The 8,428-nt window shown below is 37.5% G+C and overlaps 1 long non-coding RNA gene across 1 annotated transcript in view; it reads left to right on the top strand.

Moving 5' to 3' along the window:
• The first annotated feature begins 2,640 nt into the window (after window positions 1-2,640).
• LOC144996196 (uncharacterized) overlaps window positions 2,641-8,428 on the top strand; it is a 32,060-nt gene continuing 26,272 nt past the window's right edge. The window contains exons 1-2 of the long non-coding RNA XR_013659233.1: window positions 2,641-2,771; window positions 6,701-6,801. This is a non-coding gene — a long non-coding RNA (uncharacterized LOC144996196). The remainder of the gene's footprint in view (window positions 2,772-6,700; window positions 6,802-8,428) is intronic.

The raw sequence follows: 8,428 nt of genomic DNA on the forward strand, positions 1-8,428 counted from the left end.
ATTGTCCATATGTGTGACTGTGTGTAGGTGTAGGTGTGGGATTGTGTGGCCCTGTGACAGACTGGCAACCTGTCCAGGGTGTACCCTGCATTTGGCCAACAATAGGCAGGTTAGGCTCTGGCAGCCCAGTGGAGCCCCTTGGAAACTCTGTGTAACACCAGGGGAGGAGTCATTCAGTTCAGTTTTTCTATACCGTCGCAATTTAACCTATTCACGCTGTTTGCCGCTAATTTGCAAAGGTAAAGTACTTGTTATCATGAATATTTGGCGAGCCATAGCAGAACTCTGAATCATTCATCTTAATTGCACTTTTAGTAAACTGTAAGCAGACATTCTTAGTTCAAAGTTTTGAGGACATCCAGCTTTCCACAAGTCTGCCAGGCTTTGAGCCAATAAGTTATAGCTCTTAATATCTGTTCTCATAAACAGAGGACCAACATACACACACACACACACAAATATTTCATATTTACACTAAAACCATTTCAGCACGGCTCCCTGAGGAGGGTAGTGTGTTTCTTAATCTACCTGCAGAGAAGAAATCAATACAGGTTTGTTCACCAGTGCTGAAAAAGATTGTGAACACGTTCTAATCTGTCCAGTTCTCACAGCTGAATTGGTCCTCGCTATCAGCCCAAATATCGAGGATGATGGTGGATAAATTTGGGGCTCCACAAACTAATATGCCCCTGATAAAGATTAGATTTATCTCAAGTTATTACACTGATATTACATTTTTCAAAGGTGTTTCTATTTTATGCAATGTGAAGATGGGATTTTAAAGAACTTCTATTGCCAGCTGAGTTTCGTTGAGATCCACAGGAAATCTTCTAAAGCAGTGCATGGCAATAAAAGAACAACATCCTTTTAGAAATTGCTTGTGTTTTCCTAATTAATCAAAGTCCAAATGTCTTTTTTTTCTTAGAACTACTTCTAATTTTCTCCTGCCGAGAGAAGAAAATCAATCTATTAAACTGATAAATGATCTCAGACCTTTTCCTAAACATGTTGTGCAGCAATGCAGCTTTTATCAGTTTGTTACAATCAGCAGGTTTTACCACATCCCTTCCGAAAAAAATCTTTATTATAAATAAATCATTACTCGTGGCTTTGTGCAAACATATGGACTGTAGCAGATGCATATCAACATCCATTCAATATTTGACATTTTGACTCAGATAGTACAAGCAGTGCTAAAAATTGGTTTTGTGACATCCTGGATCTAGACCATCAAGTTTTGACTTCACCTGTTGGATTCTGAGCAGCAGCAATTAACCCAGATGTTAAATTATAATTTAATATAAAAAAATATGCTTTTTTCAAATGGATTTGAATGGATTATTGTTAAAAAAAAAGCAATAAGATGGAGCGCAGTTATCCGAGTGGCTGTAAAATAAATACATTAAGTAATAAATCAACGGAAAGGCAAGAAATGTGTTGCCACACTTCCAAAAATCCAAGAGGAAAGACAAAATGGGAAAAGAAGAACAGAATCAAGATTAAAATACAGAAAAATCATTGAGGGGAAAGGGGACGGAAAAGAAGAGGAAAATCAAAGGAAGGAGCAAAAAAAATGGTAATTTTGTGGATCTTTCTTTGTTTTTTTATCAATGCCACTCCAAAGGGAACTGCTCTGTTCAATCATTCAAGTATTAAAGAAAAGACAGAAGACTGGCATTTGTTCCTATAGAAACTGAGTGTGAAACAAATTCATCATCAGTGTTTTTTTCTAACATACAACAGCATTTTCTTTTTTCATCTACTCCTGATTAACAATGATTTAAAAAAAGAAATACTCAGAAATGCAATTTTAAGCTGATGTCCTCCAACATAAAACACAAACAACAAAATAAAAAACCAATGGCACAAAAACACCGTTTTCATTGGCGTGGCTCTTTGGTATTTAAGATTAAGCATCTCCTTGTTTATTGCTCTGTGTTTCTTAGCTGCATTACACATCTGCTTGCAGGTACAAATGTTCAAAGGAAGGTTTTCTCTGCTCCTTCTACCCTCTATCCACCATTCTCTCTGCACATTTTGACCCTGACAGACAGGCATCTCGTTGAATAGATGTGAGCTGAGATGAAGCCTTTGATGCTCCTGATCCATTCTTATGGAGAAATGTCATCCATGCATAAATGAAGGGCCCTGCGATGTGTTCTTTTGTATCGACACAACAAAATAGGAAAATGCAGATGTGCGCTTTCATATCAAAGAAAGTGTCTGGCTTGTAAATAATGGTGAACTGAGAGGTTTGAAAATCTCTCGGTTAAATGAATGTTGCATCGTTTTAGTTAAATTAAGTCCTAAAAAAACAAACAGTTCATGGCAGAATTTCATTGTGCATCCCAAATTCTTAAATCAAATAAGTGCTTTAGCTTTTACTCCTGTGTAAGGGTTTTTACTTCTTTTTTCGGGGTCAGTCTAACGCCAAAAAGGAAAACAGAAAAAAAACTATTTTTTAAAGTTTTCTCTTTTTTTTTTCTTTTCATGTTGCTACTCATGAAAGGAGATACAGTGTTCATTTTTAGCCTCGCTCATTCTGGCACGGTCCTTTTCCCCACAGTGTCACAACAGTGCTGAGACTTTGGCAGTTGTTGTTTGGCAGCCGTCCTCAGTAACAGATACACAAAGCCTTCAGTGCATCTGAGAAAGGCAACAACCACAGAGGAACCTCTCCAGACTCCTTGAACTGATGCTGCATGTGATTTTGGTCCAAAAATAGAAGTCGGTGCCATGTGCTGAGGGGGGGCTTGTTTTCCTGTGAACAGGTCAGTGCTTGTTTAGTCTCACTGGTGGAGACTTTGTTATATACATTTACATTTTCTATAGGTGTCATTTGTGTAGTATTATTGACTTATGTCTTTTGTCCAAGTAAAGCTCAGCATGTGCTGGAGGTAGAAAAGCATTTACATCATCTTAGACCAACATTGTAATCTTTTTATATGCTTTTACACACTAATTGTCTCATTAGGCAAACATCTGCATTAAAAGCTGCATTTCAACCTTTTTAACACTTCAGCTCCAGTATTTACATTCTTTTGACTGCTGTAACTCTTCAACCGTTTACATACTTAAATCAATTCCAACTGATGCTGAAGCGGAAAATATCAACTTCTAATATGCAACACTTTACTGACGTAAAGCTAGTGGCGTATTGTTTCAAATGGAATTTACCGACATAAGGTGCTTCAGGGTTTCAAATTGATGCAAATGTGCAATAAAAAGCTTTATTTCTCCACGTCAGAACAAGCTGATTCACAGTGATTGGGGAAATGGTCGAAGAGCTATTGGTCAAAGAGAGTGTGTCATTTAGGCAATAGACCTTCCTAAACTTTTTTTTTTTTGTTAAACCTAAATTCTGGAGATGGCTTCGAAAGTCTTTGTGTGCTTCCTCTTTAGGGGGTATATGCTGAGTGGACACATTTGGTTCGCTTAACCCTTGTGCTATCCTAGGCACTTTAACATTGGGAGTTGGGTCATCCAGACCCACTATACAGTCCTCTGAACCTTTTTTCTTCGATGATTTGTGATCTTCACTGGTGTCCTTCGTGGTGTGATTTGAAGGTGCTAACCACTGCACCTGGTGTAAATCAATGTAAGGGTGGGGTCATCTAAGATAGCACAAGGGTTAAAGTGAACCAGAGATCATTTTCTCTGATAATCCGGAGCAATTTCTTTTGTCAAAATGTGACTTTTAAAATAAATATATATATATATATATATATATATATATATATATATATATATATATATATATATATATATAAAAAATCGCATCTCGGACAGCGATTTTTAAATCCAACTAACCACAATTAAATTGGGAGCTGTTTAAGGGGACATTGCCATATTTTCTAACCATAAGGCACAAGTAAAATCCTTGAATTTGTTCAAAATATAGAAAGTTCACCTTATAATCTGGGGCCTCATAAGTTTCTGGTTAACCAGAATTTGGCTGTTTGCTCCAGACTCAAATCTAATCAAGCAGACTATCTGAGGTCAACTACTATTGTGCAGCACAAAGAGCTGAAGGCTCCCTTAGTGACTGCGGGATGTATGACTTCTCCCCCATATCACTAGCCACCCACCACCGTGCTCTTCAGTTTGTACAGTATGAGGCCATTTTCAGTCATGCATTCATGTTCTCTATGAAAACTGAAAAAAAATTATTGAATAGGGAGAAATCACCAAGTTTGCCTTCATTAAATTTAAAAAAGTGGATAGCGATGGTCCGAGTCAAACCGTGCAAATTCAATTATATTTGGATTGTCTTGTATTTCTAAAATATTCAATTTGATTCTTTTTTCTTTTCTGTAATGAATATTTTACAAAGAAATAAATGCCAAACTGCTAAAGCTATGACCTTCGATAAAAACTTTAATAAGGGTTAATGTTTACTTTTTAGAGAAAAAAATCTATTTCCATAAACTGGGACCATAGTGCTCAGTATTTCCTGGATCTTTTCAATATTTCGAGACTTTTTTTTTTTTTTTACCATGTAACCACAGTTAAAATATTTAGGAAAAAACAACTCAACTGTACAGAACAAAAATGCATTTTGAAAACAGGGTGAGATTATGCTCTTTTCACATTTATGCTTTGTGTTAGTTCCTTTTTTTAATGCTAAAGTGCACACAGCAATAAGTTTGCTTTACTTTCTGTTCACAATAACAAAAACTAAACAAAAACAGAAAGTCCAGATGGTTCACAGGAACCTACACCAGCGATGGTGGAGAAACTTAACATTCACAGGATCTTCTTTTGCCTCCATCAGGTGTAAATTTCCATCTGTGAAACATAGCAAGTAAAATAATTAGCTGTTTCACGCAGGAATGCTGCAGTCTCAGCACTGCACATTAGCAGAAACAGCCTCACAATCGTCCCAGGTGTCACGCGTTTTAACACAGTTGCACATGATTTAGCGGGTTTATGCACCAAAGGACAGAAAAAGCTGCTATAAAGATGTTGAAGTAAACTTTTCCAAACATTTCTTTGCAGTCATATGGAAAGAAAAAGGGGTTGATGCCAAAGCAAGCCAGATCGAAGGCTAAAATGCATGAATTCCTTTTGACCTTATGTGTCTTGGATGCAAAAAGTTAGTATTGATTTCTTGTGTGATAACTGGTAAATAAATGATCTAGCATTGAAACACATTTGTGTTGGTTCTGCTATAGCTCTATAATTCATCCTGACCAATCATTATGTGCATAAATTTATTGTACTGACTGCTAACTGTGGATTATTATTGTTATTATTATTTTTTTAATGGGAAATTGCATAATTTTTGTTGCATGCAGGGGTTTTTCATTGTCTTTCTTTTGTTTCCTTCATCTTTTTTTTTTTTTTTTTTAAACTTGTCCTGTCCAACAGCTAGGCAAACAGATGAGAGCTGAGGGCCTCTTGTGTTGGACATATTTTATTTTAACAACAGGGGTTATTAATCTTCAGACAAACCAAAGGTTTGTGGGTGTTTGTGTGCATGTGTGTGTGTTTATGTTTGAGTGTATATATTGAAGGGGGAGGGGTGTGTGTACTAAGGGGGGTGCAGTTAAAATTGGCGAGTAGGGCACTAAGGGGACATCTCCTGATTACTCACAGTGATGTCCCCTCACCCTCCACACCAAGGGGCCCTAAATGTCTAAGGTGCGGTTAAAATTGGCGGGTAGGGTGCTAGGAGGACATCTGCTGCTTGCTTGCAGTGATGTCCAAGCACCCCCCCTACCAAGGACCCTACATGTCTAAGGTGCAAATAAAACCGAAAGAGGGGGGGCCCACTCCATACGGCAACCATAGGAGGGTTTCCTTCATCTGCATGTACTTCAAGTGCTGAGTGAAGACACCTGGTGGAGACCTGACGAGCTGCACAATCAGGCCCCGGAGCCAGCCACCAGGCCTGCATATAAGCTCCTGGGAATCACTTGAGGATAGCTCCTTCTGGATCACAGACCCAGATGAATTTGAACAGCTCTTTGTGTTGGAGATTGTGGGAGGTTTGTGGGCAGGTAAGACAGGGTAGCGGGGGTAGCCAGGGTACCCTGTACACCTCATGTAGCTTGCTTTCTGTTAGACACACTAGGTAAGTTGGTTGGTGCCACCTCTTAATAGATAAGTTATTGAGACTTTTGTTTTCTTGTTTTAGTTTTAGAGCTCTGATAGCCAGGCTGGATTTTGTTCTATTTATTTCATTCCTTTGGCCCAACCTTAGTCCCTACCTCCCCTCCTCCATGTTCAATATAATCCTTAGAAGTCCTACATTGTGTGTGTTTATGTTGCGTACACTCTAGCCCTAGACTTGTACGTTTGTGGACATAACAATTATGTTTTTGTTTGTTTTTTGCAAATATATAATCTGGGGAAAAAATAAGAAATTAGACTTTATTAAAACATAGAATTAATCATTTATAGAAGAACATTATTTTACTTACATAAAACAGGGACAAATAAAGTTTTCATATATTGCTTAAATATTTGTTTTTAAAATTATTTAGAAGTTGTCAGCACAAAAATTACACAAACTATACATCTTTAAATTACTCGTTTATTTAATTTGCAGTTTTTATTTGCATTTATAACCCTTTTTTTTTTTTTTTGAATGGAAATGGGCTATGCATTTTTTTTTCGTTAAATTTGTTTACATTTTTGTAACCAAAATTCCAAGATGGAGTATGGAAGCCTTTTGATCACATCTGCTTTTTTGCAGACAACATGCTTACGTTGACCCCACCAAGCCTTGGCCTCCTGAAGTTTGCAGCCAAGTGCAATGAGAATCAGCAGGATCAAGTCAAAGGCTGACGCTCAAAAGTAAGATGATAAAAGTGAAATCCTCTCTCGCCCTGCGACAGACTGGCGACCTGTCCAGAACGTCCCCTGCCTTTGTTCACTTGTGGCCGGATAGGCTCTGGCAGCCCCATGACCCCAAAAGGGACAAAAACTGGTTTAGAAGATGATAGGAGGAATGAGTGAAAATTTCTCTCTAGTTAGATAAGAGTTCCAGGCCCAGGTAAAGTTCAAAAGTATGTGACGGTTGGTGCTTTTAATTCCATGACAGATTAGAATGTATCTGACGCCAATGCCACTATAATCTGATTCATAAAGTTGTTAGAGAAGGGATTTAAACATGTGGAGTTACATTAATACAAATTTGCAACCCTTCAACTTCCAGACTGAAGCACATTTAAAAACAAAAGCACCAAATCGGGTCACAAAGGAAACATTTGGTGGCTGGTTTTATAAAACCTTTACAGTGAGAACAAAAATTCACTTTAAAATCTTAAAAACAGTCTAACTTTGAGAAGTTTTCTTTTTTTTTTTTTTACTTCTGTCTGAGGTTACAGTTAATAGTAATTCCATTGAGAACTTGTAGGAACTTCGTCACTTTATTTTATTTTTGACAAGACACTTTGTCTTGAAGTTGGATTTCTTGTCTTTTCTTGAAAACTTTTCCCACTCATCCACATAATTTCAAGCTCCTTGATGACAAGAAGCACAGAAACCATGATTCAACTCAAAAACAACGTTACCTGGATGAAGGAGAATCTTCATCGACAGAGAAAATTGAGGTCTTTAAATTGAAATGTGATCGTCAAAGTTTTAACCCTTTAACAACAGTAATCCCTTCAGAGCTCAAAACCAGACTTTATATAAGGCAATCACAAACCAGTGAGTCACATGACCACACCATTTTTAACATGATTCTGTGAGTTTTGAGGGTCCACTCTGATCATCTTTTGACCTATTGTCAAAGCATCTTCAGTGGTCTTTTCTTTATAACTATGCAGTTTTAAGCCCAAATAAAAAAAAAAAACTATGTCATTTTCTAGAGCATAGTTTCAGCAGAGCAGCAGGAGTTCATTAGAAATTCACCTCTGAGTTGTGGGCGGAACCATTGGCAAAGCAACCTCGCCCCCCTTCCCCACTCTTCTGCTGAGAGGTCGGAGCAGGGAGATTTGCGGCCCATCCAACATATTTTTTAAGTCACTAATACATCGTATTTCAAATGGCGTTTTTTCGTCTGCTACTGATGCACAGCGATTTGAATAAAGAAATTCTCAGAAATGCAATTTAGAGCTTAATTTTTTGTTTTTAAATATATGTCTTCCATACACTTCCATCATCAGAAAAAAACACATAAATAAGGTCAGACTGGAGGCTGGCATCTTTTTTAGAGAAAAGGTTTGAACTTTACATCATAGAAAACTAAAAATGTCACCTGGGAGCTTCTTTGGTGAAATGTTTGAGGCTGGTTCAACTAGAAGCCAATCCCATGACCTCCTTGTTCAGGATGCTCCCCCAGCAACCTGCATTCAGAAAGGTTATTGAAAAAATTGGTATGAACTTGGCTTGCACTGTAATTTTCATGAAAACATGAAACTCTGGCTTTCTTTCTCTCTCATGTAAACAAAATATTTTTTTTTATGGGAATCCAAAT

Source organism: Oryzias latipes, chromosome 12, assembly GCF_053564925.1.
Source record: "Oryzias latipes strain Hd-rR chromosome 12, Olatipes_Hd-rR_3.1".
Lineage (NCBI taxonomy): Eukaryota > Metazoa > Chordata > Actinopteri > Beloniformes > Adrianichthyidae > Oryzias > Oryzias latipes.